This window comes from Etheostoma spectabile, chromosome 12, assembly GCF_008692095.1.
Source record: "Etheostoma spectabile isolate EspeVRDwgs_2016 chromosome 12, UIUC_Espe_1.0, whole genome shotgun sequence".
Classification (NCBI taxonomy): domain Eukaryota; kingdom Metazoa; phylum Chordata; class Actinopteri; order Perciformes; family Percidae; genus Etheostoma; species Etheostoma spectabile.
The window spans coordinates 8,478,359-8,490,983 of record NC_045744.1 but is presented as its reverse complement, the minus strand read 5'-3'; the positions used below and the strand labels follow the sequence as shown (position 1 = coordinate 8,490,983).

Genomic DNA, 12,625 nt, shown 5'->3' with positions numbered 1-12,625 from the left:
CTCGTTTTAAGAGGAATTATGTTTTTCTCTCTCATGACGATGAACTCGTAAATGCATGAATTCTTTTTGACATGTTTCAAAGTTTGTTTTAGTTTTTTTCACATCTGACAGTTACTGACACATTATCATCCAGACAAACAATAATGCATACAAAATAATAAGAACCAACTATATTAAATAGATGTGTTGCAGGGCTTGTATTTTTCTAGAAGTGGAGCTCCTGTATTCTGACCTGGGGATAAAAATCTTTACTGTAAACAATGCATGAACACTGAAACCCTACATACTCCACTTACTACTACACATAAAGTGGTAGTTGTTTAAAGACAATATGAATTAAGTACATCTGAATATACTGCAGACCATGTGCAAAGTATAATGTTGAAATAAAAAAGAAGGTGAGAGACGGATTCTGAAAAATGCTATAATATTCTCTTAGATTGGTAGCCAGTTTTACAATGCCACTACTAATTTTTGCAGTTCATACACCTATTTATAATATTCCAGTCATAATTGTACTTATATTGCACTTGAATAATTTCCTTAATTTTAAATCCCTAGTACGGGTCAAGTTCTAAAAACACGGAATCCTAAACTTTTCATAATGCATCACAATAGCAGGCTAAATTTCAAGCCCAAACTGAGATACATCAGATGACATCATGAGGTTTATTCCCTCAGACTTTTGAGATTCATGTAGAAGCCTTTTATATTACTGTTTTCACTGACGGAAGTACAGAGAACCCCATGATGATTGTGAAATCAGTGGAATGCCCATTTCACCATCAGATATTGTGTGGTCAATTGTTTTACTCTTTCTGGTTAGTTTGCCTTTGGTGTTTTCTGTTGTTCAATCATTGGCTTGATAGTCTGGAGCTCAGGACATCTGTTGCCCTGTGGGCAGTTCATGCAAAGCCTTCAGTCCGCCAAGCTACATTCTGTCAGCAAGGTGATAGATGAAATGAGCAAGAGATATGTTTCTTTTCTTGGGCCTGACTCCAACATCAGTCTATTTTTGGAAAATAAAGAGGAATATTATGTCACCAGCACTGAGCTGGTAAGTGAGTGTCCATTTAAGAGTGGGTGGGTGTACAGAGTTCAGGGAAGAGGTTGTGCTTGGCACTGAGGTTAAAGGAGCAATGTTAAATGGCTGTTCACCAGAGATTAACTTATCAGTCGCAGTATACTAAGACCTGCATCAATGTTGAATAGTTAAAATATTCAATTTAATTGGTGGGAACGGGAGTGACTTTTATTTATAAAATTGTCCTCCTGTCTTGTTACAAAGACTCAATGGGAGATTTTTACACTAAAATAGAAAAAGGGGATAAGACTTGAATACCAAAGCAACTAAATGCAGACAAAAGCCTGATCAAAAAACACATTGCCTTGTTTATTGTCCAACAGCCTGTGCTGATTGTAATTTTTCTAATCAACTTAAATTGTCCTTCAAATGGTTCTGTGTAAGTACTTTGGTTTCCCCCATTTTATTACACCGTCCTTAGGATTTGCCCTTCTCGAAACTCTTCATAGAGGATATAACCCCAAGTCTATTGACAGCATCATAAGGTGATGCTCTGTAGTGTCTGAGGTTTGTAATTCTGCTCTAAAACAAGAAGTTGATGTTAGGGAGGTTCCTTTTACCACAGTGACCAACCCAGCAGGATGGAACAGAGAGTGTCGATGACACTTAAGGTTCTGCTGGACTTGGTCATTTGGGAGCTTGTGTGACATTACAGACTCAAAGTAGATGAAGACAGAGGAATAAAGGGTGTTTGAGGCTTTGTCACAGTGCAACTTTGCAACACTTCTGGTATAAATAAGTAATTCTATTCCCTTTTAGCTATGATGCCCATTAAAGGTGTTTTGCACAATGACAAGCAGGGCAAGAAAGAAAGAGTATATTTACTCCAGCACAATGTTCTTAGATAAAAGTCACAAGTAGGTCAGTTTAAATGTACTCTGTGTAAACATTACTATGATATCACTGTCAAATAATTATATAACACATAAAGAATGTCAAATAAATAGCACTGAAGGTCAACGTGCACAGTAGTGGAACAACATCATAGCCATAACCAACATAAATTCAATTTTAATGGCGCTTTGCTGCTTGGGCATACTGATTATAAATATACAGCCACCTTCATTAATGTTGCTGTATTAAAATTAACTAGAAAATAGCACAAAACTCAGACAATTAAACGAAAATGACGAACAAAAAAAAAGGTCCATGGACACAATGGCAGGTGCAAAAAGCATGATAAAGCCACAAAAATTAAATAGCTCAACACTTCATATAGAATCTACAGCAGAATAAAACATCAACAAGTCAGACAACAACACATGATGCATAAACAATTTAAACTCCACAAAAGGTGCTGCCACAAAACACACACATTCAAGCTAAAAGAGAGTTGCTGTTTCTGCACACCATCAGTGTGTGGTACTCACCATTTGCCGTTCTGTTTTCGTGCTCCAGGTTCAACTTCTCTACAGTCTCAATGGAGAATTCTTTAGCCTGTTGCTCCCTCAAATAATGGACACGAGACAACAGGTCAGGGTTTAAAAATGTTAATAGGTCAGACCTGCCCGTGAGAACTGGGTAGAAAGAGAAAAAAAATGACAAGACATTCAATAAAATGGAATGTATTACAATAGTTACGTAGCTAGCTAATGAGCTAATCTGTAGCTCAGACATGCGCTAATCCACAGGTCGTATCTGCAGCTTAGCTGTTCACTATAAGGTCTTTGGTTTAATGTCCATCTACAGTCCTGACAGATGTTGAAACAAAGTATCTAGTTAGGAAATGATTCAGCTCAGTCTTAACGTTATCGAGTGTTCTGTGTTTTCGGTCTTCCGTCACCGAGACACTGCCGGCATGGAGTGCCGGGTTGGATGCACCAGTAGACTCGTCGTTATCGGTCCCAGCTCCCATTACCCCAGTTAAATGCCAAATGGAACTATATAATCTAGTACCGTATATTTCAACTAATATAAACGGTTTGGATAGATTAGTAATGTTCACCCCTTTGACAGCATCAGTGGTGCCTAAAGGTAGCGGCTGTGACAGAAGGTCTTTGTTTAATCCAGACCGCCAGGAAAATCTATAGAAAAGTGAAAGGCATTACCACTACTGAGGTGCCCTTGAGCAAGGCCCTTAACCTCCAACTGCTCCATTGGAGCTGCTCAGTGGGGACTGCCCAGTAGACTGCGTTACTGGGCAGCTTCCAGGTATGAATGTGGAACTGTATGAATCCTAGACCGTTATGGTATGAATGTGTTCCTGCAAAAGAGAGGCTGCATCTCAGTAGACCATTACTGAATGAATAAAGGTTAAAGACATAGTGGGGGAGAGAATTTTTTTTAAAACTCACCTGTTTAAATCATATTCAGGCGTAGCCTACTGTTTTGCATAATTAGTGGCATGGCCATTTTTAGTGTCAAGTGCTGTGTAGTCACAGGAGGCTAGCCACTAGTCTACTGCAGCTCCGCTAGGCGTCCCAATCACCTGACCTAAGCTAATTCTATACACTTTTTTGTAGCTATAGCATTTAAACACTTGGCTAACTTATTCCTCTCATTAATAATATTAGCTTCTCGGTTTTAACAACGTTAGGCTGAAATTCAACCATGCGCTTTTGTCGAGAGATGCATGACTATAACCAAGTAAGACTGTATAGAGAAAAGGTCTGTTAGCCGCTTGGCTATGGTGATGCAGTGTAAAATGCCACAGGCTGTAGGCCTGTAGTATAACAACATGTTAAGTATTATTGATTTGTGACATGAGTATTCTGTAGGCCTAGTATACATATTTTAATATGTTGCCAGTTGGCATGAAAAAAGTTGATGTTAGGGCTGATTTATTGTGATCATACCAATGCTTCTGAATAATCATTATCTTGGTTATAGACCATACAACTCTCTTTTCTGTATTGTCACATTTCAACTTTATTCATAGGGATTTGTATTTAATTGGCTGACCTTGGCCTAAACAACAGCCTCTTGACATCTGGATCAATATAAATAGTGAGGCAAGCTCTACAACTCATAATAATAACATATTGATCATTGGTCAATACAGGAGTTGTCAGTGGGTATCTTGGTGGATTTCTCTTTCTATTGCTCTCTCTCTCTCTCTCTCTCTCTGTCTCTACAATAGGTGTAGCACCAATGTGTTTTTTTCCTCATAATAATGACTGGTGGTGATGCAAACTGATGGTTGTGATATAAATATTATTCAGTTCAGCCATATTAGCGAGATAGTTAAATCTTTCCACTGACAGCAGATTGTAAACTCAAACTGAACCCAATGGACTAACACCTTGCGGAAGAGTTGGTTTATAATCAGAAATTCAGTTTGAATGCTTTCCCCGTAAATATTTTCTTTTCCCTCTAATGCTGATGCTAGCAGACATCCCATTTCCTTCGCTTTGAGAGTTGAGGCTGATGGTTTGCAGCATCTGCAGTAGGCTCCTGTGGGTTTCAGCCTGACAGCTTGTCTCCACAAAGGCTTGGTAATGAGAAGACTGTGTTCATTCTGTCTACATGTGTCAGAATGACACATACACAAGTGTTTTTGGAGCTTGTGTACACTGTGGTTATCCTTAAGCATTACTTGACAAGTATACCAACCAAACACCAACAGCCATTTAGCTACATCTTTTGTCAAAGTTTAAAGTTATGATCAGCAGCTTCTTAGGTGTTTCTGGTGGAGGCATGTGGCGTGCAGTTCCATCTAAATGTAACAAACGTATGGTAAAAATGCCACGGTTTTTGGTTAAAGGTCATAGAAGCATCTATAGCGGTGTTGAACAAAGAGGTTCCAGAGCTATGCAGAAGGAGAACAAATACATTATAAATGCCAATTTTGTTCATTTACACTTCCATTAATTGAATTCTTTGGCCACTTGAGGGCAGTAGAACAAGCTGAAAACCCAATATTGACTTACAGTATTGTCACCTTATAAAGTTGAAATGGAGAGCATAGATCTTAACAAACCGTATTTACTGACTATTTAACTTCTAAATGCTATCTTCCCCAGCTAGTCACTAACTGTCTGTCTTGAGGCTGCTGCAATAGAATGTATGTGCATTTCTTACAGGTATTGTCAAACACAACTCAAAAATCAAGTTATTTCTCTGCCCAAAATAGATTTTGTTTAAATCTGAAAAAATAAAAAAATAAAACAAAAGCTTAATTTTTTATTCTGTCTGCCATCTGTAATGGCGTCATAAGGATAATCATTTGTGAGCTAAACTTTAAACAACAATGTGTCAATACAGGGGGAATTGTTAGCCTACAGATTGTGAACTGGGTGATGAATATCAGTTTGAATCCGTCAGTTCTGCTTACTAGAGGCGGATGACAATCCAACCTAATCTAAGGCACTGAGCATGCAAGAAACTGAAAGCCCTCTCTCATGTGTTTTTCTTATTTTTTATTCGACGTCAACCTCCATCCAACCATTATAATACATGATTTAAAACCTGATGTCCACAAAAAAATACAAAAACTACCTTTATATCTTTTCTGTGCTTCAAAATGGATTACAAAATGTGCATGGCCTTGGGGCTGCTTGGCAATAAAGGACTGTGTAGCAGTGTTCACTCAGTGGCTTCTCTGAGTTGGCCTAACAAGCTGAAAGCCTTTTAATTAGTCAGCACTCTCAAAGAGAACGGGTTGTAGACCTCTCCAATATTTCAGGAAAAGTTTAAAAATGAATCAAAATGCCTTTTTTTCTATATAACCATTTCCATAACCATCTCATAACCTCTGATTCTTTTTTTGCAGGCATTGACCTTTGGGAACCTGGACTACTGAACTGTATATAAAGGAGTTAGCAGAACCTTTACCTTTAATGGAGTATTTTTACTTTGTGGTACTTCTGAATACCTCTTCCAAAACTGCTCTTCAGAAAATTGTAGAAATTTCAGAAAGCCAGTCACTCCCTATCACACAAATGGGTATTTGTTGCTCACTGTCACCAATTGTGACGTGTACTAATTTAGAATTACTCTGAACATCAATCACAGAAAGTGCCAAACTGAAAAGTTAAAAGTTTAAATTCCTTGGTGGCATGTAACAAGAGGCTGGATGTTTGTGGATACTGTCGAGGTCCCGGAAACTACAGTATCAGTATTTGCTCACACACTGGCTCTCCCACAACACAGACCAATTTGTTCCCCTCTAATGCGCCTGCCCTCTGCTGAAATTAAAAAAGGGAAAGATGTAGACAAAATTACTCAACGGTGCTTAGTTGCTGTGAAAGCAAGATATTTATTATCTTTGCTCACTGGGCGGTAATTCACAAACTAGATGGAACAGGGACAAGCTTGCCGAGACTTTTTCCAGGAAGAGCAGGGGCCCAAATGGCATACTCAGTTCACAAGGGGACTGAAATTAAGACGTGGCATACTTAGATAGACAGGTCATCCTTCAGTTTAAAATAACTCTGCAATGCAAGTCTGTCTGATAGGATATTACAAACGTTATATATACAGTATGTGTGTTTGTCACATCTTATGAACTATGCAACAGGGGCGAATCTTTGTGAAAATGTCTGTGTTAGAGTGAGAGAATCCAGTGGATTGTTTGCCATTTTCCAGCTGAGTGAACACACTGAAATGTTGCTGTGTTCTGAGCAGTGCGGTTGGAGTGCTGATAGTTTTTGTATATCTAGAGCCCTCCATTTGTTGTCGTCAATGTTTATATGCATTTTTTTCTGCAGCTCTATAACAGTATTGGCAATGAAAAATTGTTATCAAACCACTGAATCTCTTTGAAGTCAAAATTAATGTGTGAGACAGAAGAGAGAGAGAGAGAGAGAGAGAGAGAGAGAGAGAGAGAGAGAGAGAGAGAGAGAGAGAGAGAAATGGGGTCTTAAAACTAAATCCCCAGCAGGTGATGACTTATGCTGAAGATGATGCGATTTTCCCATAAAGGCCCCTCATGACATGAGGTACTGTCACATGGCATGAGTTTGGAGTGTTATTCAGGCAAGGTAATCTATTAAGGTGAATATCATATTGTTGATACAATATCTGGATCTGTTCCTGCAGATCAGGAACACAGTGGAGACTGCAAGACTATACAATGCAGAACAGACAACAATAGTTATCTGTTCTATGTATGGAATTACAAGCTGAGCCCCCATAGTCATCAGTGGTTGCATCTGTGCACATATGGTTTGCATCTTAATGCTTTGTAAATTAGGTTGAGCCTTTCCAGCCTTTTGATGGCTGCCCCTATCAAAGGGCACAATGGCCACACTGTACCTCATCTGCTAAGAATTAAGTGGCAGTAAATGGCAGAATGATTTAGGACCAGGATTCTCTACTAAGGGGAACTCCCTGGCACTGTGGTGACTGTGAGTTGCTAAGTAGGGTGCCCTCACTCAAACTGCTACCACACACTGCCAGGTCAAACAAAATCATAGTTTTTTCTTCTTGTTATTAATGTTCTAATCACAGTGGGGTGTTTGTAACTGATTCTTGAAGCAACTGCCCGCTTTTTAAAGGTTTGATGTGGTTAGGTATTTCAAAAACATGACCTAATTAAAAAGGATACATCGGGTTTTTTTAGCTCCATACTTGTTCCACAGTAATTCTGCCTTTTGCTCAAGTTAGGCCAAGTAGAAAATCTGAGTATACTCTCTGGATGATTGAATAGGAGTAATGAAGCTTACAAGGAATGTGACCTCTCCCCACAGCAGAAAACATTGGGATCTTGTCAAGTTGTTTTTGTCCAACAGCACTACAATCTCAAGGTCTTTTAAGTGCTTCTGAGAGACAGACGGGGAGAAACACAACGAGAAAGGGACAGTGCAAGAAAGAGAAAGTTTGTGTGTGTGTTTATCAGACCAAAAGATTTGCTCAGACTTTGTTTCAGACTGAAACAAATGAGTCACAGGGAAATGTTTTATCAATATGTGAGAAGTGAGTACATGCAGTCAATGTTTAGCATTAAGGCTCTGTGTCATCATGCCCTGCAGTATGCACTTGAAGCTGCACACAGGGAGATTGGGAATGACTATAACCAAATCTTCCCCTGCAGGAAAACTAGAGTCAGGGCCTACTGTAAAGGTGGGGCTGATTATGTACAACAGGAGCAGCAGCAACATGCAGGGATTCTTGCAAAAAAATTCTTGTGAAGTGTGTAGGCTTAGAAAAAGAGTGAGTGATGATTGACAGCTTACTCCATTGCAGTCAGTTGAGTCAATCTCACACAAAAGATCACACATTACATTACAGTCTTTCAGACAATTAACTGTACATTAATTTTGGGCTGCAATAATAACAACTGCAAGATCCTGGTTGCAATAATTAATGATCTGCAGCCTCTCCCTGATGATATGTAATTATTTATCATGAAATTTCTTTTGTTGATCTTTGTTAACTTTCTTTACTTATGTTTGTTTCAATTATTGATGCAATTAACACTTGTCAATTATAGTTTGAAATGTCTATATTTTGTTTTTTGATGGAAACCACATTAACTCATAGAACTAGAGTTACAACATGTAACTAATGCATTCACTTACAGGTCTGTTGTGCCAAACCTGGGGACTGTTATCACTGGGAGTTTTCTACATGTGCTGTGTAGAAAAAAAATCATCCTACTCCCTGGAAAACAATTCTGGTCCCATGCATGCTGGATGCATGCACATGCTAGCAGCCATCCTCTTGCATGATTGCACGATTATATCTTACAGTAGCAACTTGTTTTTCCTCTCTTTGTCAAAGGTTTAAACACTGTTTCACGGACAGATTGTTCCCAATTGATTCATTTACTTCAATGAGAATCAAACCTTTAACATGTCCTGTCTTTCAAGAGTAGGTCACTGATTTGGCTCCCTGTCAAGCCTACACAACAATGTTGGGATTCTCCTCACTGTGGCATGTAGAAAACTTGGCATGGCGCAGCGCTAACAAAGGCGGTAGCTTGTGTCTCTAACGAAGCATGGCAGTAAAACTCAGCAAGGGAAACATGTTTGTTACCAGAGACAGTCTAATGCTGCCTTTGTTAAATCTCCAGGGTTACAGCCCTAATTGATTTTTGAATACAATAGTCTGTGGATTGTCTGTATTGTTTGACCATTTCTAATGTTAGAGTTTGACATGTTTCTATTTCTGCATTTGAATAAATGAGGGAAAGCCCAAATGTTGATGTTGTTGATGTTGTTCTCCACTTGACTTCAATTGTATTTGTTGTTAAGCACAATTCAAAATGTGTTACGCAGCAGAAAATAGCCCAAAAAAAGTCATATCGACAAATAACACGCGTATTTAGAATTTCATTTGAAAGAATTACTTCTATTTAACCTGATCTGGAGGACAGCTCTCTAATCAAACAGAACTCATACTGTATCAACAAACATTAATTCACTCAAGTGTATTTGAAACACATGCAAATCTAAAGAATTAAGGCGAGTTTTTAATTAGGAAAGAAGGGACTACTCTGATGTGTGTGATGCCTAGAGGAACTATAGACACAAGGTAAAGGAAAAGAACTCCACTTGATACTAAGAAACAGTTTTATAATGATTTATGTAGTTCATTAATATTCATTAAATCATTTGTATAGTGTGCAGATTTAAAATTCAATGTAAAATGAGCAAGCCTAGTGGCCATATTTACCAATGTAAATAAAACTGTAATGCATGCATAATTGCCAAATTATACATATGGTGCAGGATGTATCTAATTGTATTTTGAGTTCAAGGTACCACTGTTTACTGTCAATGCTGTTGACTTTTCCCTTTGTTTTCCTTAATAAGAAGTCTAAACTTGAAAGCAATGATATGCCTTTTTATTTTAGGGAGACCAAAGGCAGATCCTCCTTTCATGTAAACTTTGCCCCATTTTCTCTTCACTTGTTTAAATATCGTTTTTGGGCATTTCTGTTTTTAATGGATAGGGAAGTTGAGACGCGAAAGGGGAGAGAGAGGGGGGAAGACATGCAGTAAACTGTCACACTTGACCTTTGGCGTTGAGGATTACACCTCCACATATGTGCACCCGCTCCACCAACTGAACTAATCGGCCACCATATACTCTTCATATTGACCGGAGGTGCAAGAGGATACAAGTTGGCATCTGTGAAGAGTGACAAGTGATGACAATATATCATCCTCCTCTTCCCGAATAGCGTATCTTTACATCCCAACTGAGACAGCAAAATGTCCCCCTAAAGGCCAAGAATTTTTCAATCCTCTCACAGGATGGATTGTGTTACTCTTACAGTGATGCACAGTTGTTTGCTGCATGCTTTCGTGGTACATTCTAGAAGTTAATGTCTACCACCTTCATGCCCATCCCAAGGAAAGCAGGTGAAGTATCCAGAGCAAAGGTTGAGTAACTAACCACTTTTGATGTTGCAGCACACAAATTGCTCACTCATTTATTTATTTATTTATTTATTTATTATTTATTTATATTACAATAAGGGCATATTACAATAAGGGCAACCGGCACGACTGGGTCATTTACATTTTTTTATTTATTTATTTATTTATTTATTTATTTTAGCATACTTATATTTACAAAAGCTGCACATTTTTGCTTGTTTTTTCCCATCTTGTATATACTTAAATATTTGTTCTTACATTCTTATATTTTTATTCTTATATTTTGTTATTATTATTTCATGTATATTGTATGTATGTATATTTTGTGTGCTGCTGTAACACTGTAATTTCCCATTTTTTGGGATCAATAAATATCTATCTATCTATCTATCTATCTATTAAAAAATATTTTGCACGTTATTGCATACTGCACATAGCTGTACATACTGTTCCTTTTTGTTTATGTGGTCCATACTGAATATCCATATTTATTCTGTTTTTCTCACAATATATTCTGTTAAAACACTGCACATATCCAGATTATTCTTATTACTATTATAAGGTTACTGCTAAAAGGTTACTGCACACATCTGTACATGTTGTTCATACATTGTTTAAATTACATAGCCATTATTATTCTGCTCTTATAAGGTAACTGCTAATACACTACACATATTTATGTTAAATTTATATTACTCTAAACCACCATCTGTAAACCAACTGTATACTACTGTCGACACTGCATTATATTTATTATCCTGTCTGTGCACCACCTGTCTATACTTTGTATTTCACATTGCACTTTTCTGCTATTTTTGCACTTCTGGTTGGATGCAAACTGCATTTTGTTGTCTTTGTACTTGCAGTCTGCGCAATGACAAGTTGAATCTAATCTAATCTATTACGTGTGAGTGTGCGTTGGTGGAATATTGTTGTGCTCATCTGAAGGGCAAACGTATGTACTTAATTTACGTCATGAGTAATTCAGATAAGAGAAATGGAAAAAAAGAAAGGCTGAGAAAGAAAATAAGTCTACGTACAATCTACTTTATTATTTTTAATTTAACAAAATTGTGTCTTAAGAAAACCCCTATTCATATTACCTTGTAAAATAAGATGAAACATTTATTTTGCAGTGATTTTTCAATCCATTTTGGCCTCATATCATCTCAAAATGTAATATCACCTTTACTTTCCTTATGACCTTGTTGTGTCTGAAATGTGTCATGACGTCTATCAGAACAAGCAACAAAAAACACAATATCCACTGAGTGTTTAGCATCCACTTTTTTATTATTCCAAGTAGTTTTGTAATGGAACTGCTCAAACTTTCAAATAATTGGTTTGTAAGACCATCTTAGTCAGACCATTGCTATGGTCACCAGATACTGTACGTGGTGTGTTTTCACCACAAGGCAAAGTGCAGTATAAAATGTAATCTATTTTCGAGGATCCTGCAGTTATCACTCAAACAATGCGTTTTTAATTCATTGCTGATGGGAAATAGAAGCCAGTGCCCAATGCTCCAACAGATTTGAACCATGAAACTGGCATCATAGAAGTGACAGACAGCTATAACCAAAGTGAAATGGAAGTAAGATTATAGCTACAAAATGAACGATGAAGTTAAAAAATGATCATATTTATAGCTGAATGTAATTTAGGGATTCTGGAGAAAAATACATATACCTTGTTTTACTGATGAGTTCTTAGAAACACTGTTCATTACATTTGGGGGGATAAAAGTAACATCATCTGAAGAATGTTATGAGCCACCGTAACTATCCCAGTTTCTGTTGTGTCTAATAAAGCATGTATTCCTTTTGAAAAGGGACAATGCTGTTGGGGCTCATTCGTGTCCGAATAGTCACTGAGTTTAATATGTAATCCAATTCAAAACTACATGTAATAAAATGAAGCACTGGCATATTTGTGTCACTTTTAAGGACCTGTTCAGTTGCATTCATTTTATTATTACTGGGAGTCAATGCACATCTTTTCTGGAGGTTTGAATTTAAGATTTCTAGGTGAAACTGATCCAGGTTTCTAAAGTGAATTGACTTTTGTTGGCTTAGACTAAACGTTGTGATCCAGTTAGTGATGTGAAATAGATGCAAGTGAATAAGAAAAAAGTGTGCTTCCACCCAAAATAGTCTCAGTTTGGCAGCTCTCACACTTGTAACGTTTCTTTCTGAAGGAGCTGGAGATGTATTTTCCCCCTGAGATACAAGTAAGAACTCTGTTAAGATTTTGTGGGATGCATGGCCTCAAATGC

The 12,625-nt window shown here is 37.6% G+C and overlaps 1 long non-coding RNA gene across 1 annotated transcript; it reads right to left on the bottom strand.

The window, feature by feature from the left end:
* Nucleotides 1–421: 421 nt before the first annotated feature.
* LOC116699119 (uncharacterized) lies at nt 422–11,172 on the bottom strand. Its single transcript, XR_004334371.1, has 3 exons — nt 10,932–11,172; nt 7,759–7,764; nt 422–434 (listed from the first exon to the last, which is right to left on the bottom strand). It is a non-coding gene; the product is annotated as an uncharacterized LOC116699119 (long non-coding RNA).
* Between the last annotated feature and the right edge of the window lie 1,453 nt (nt 11,173–12,625).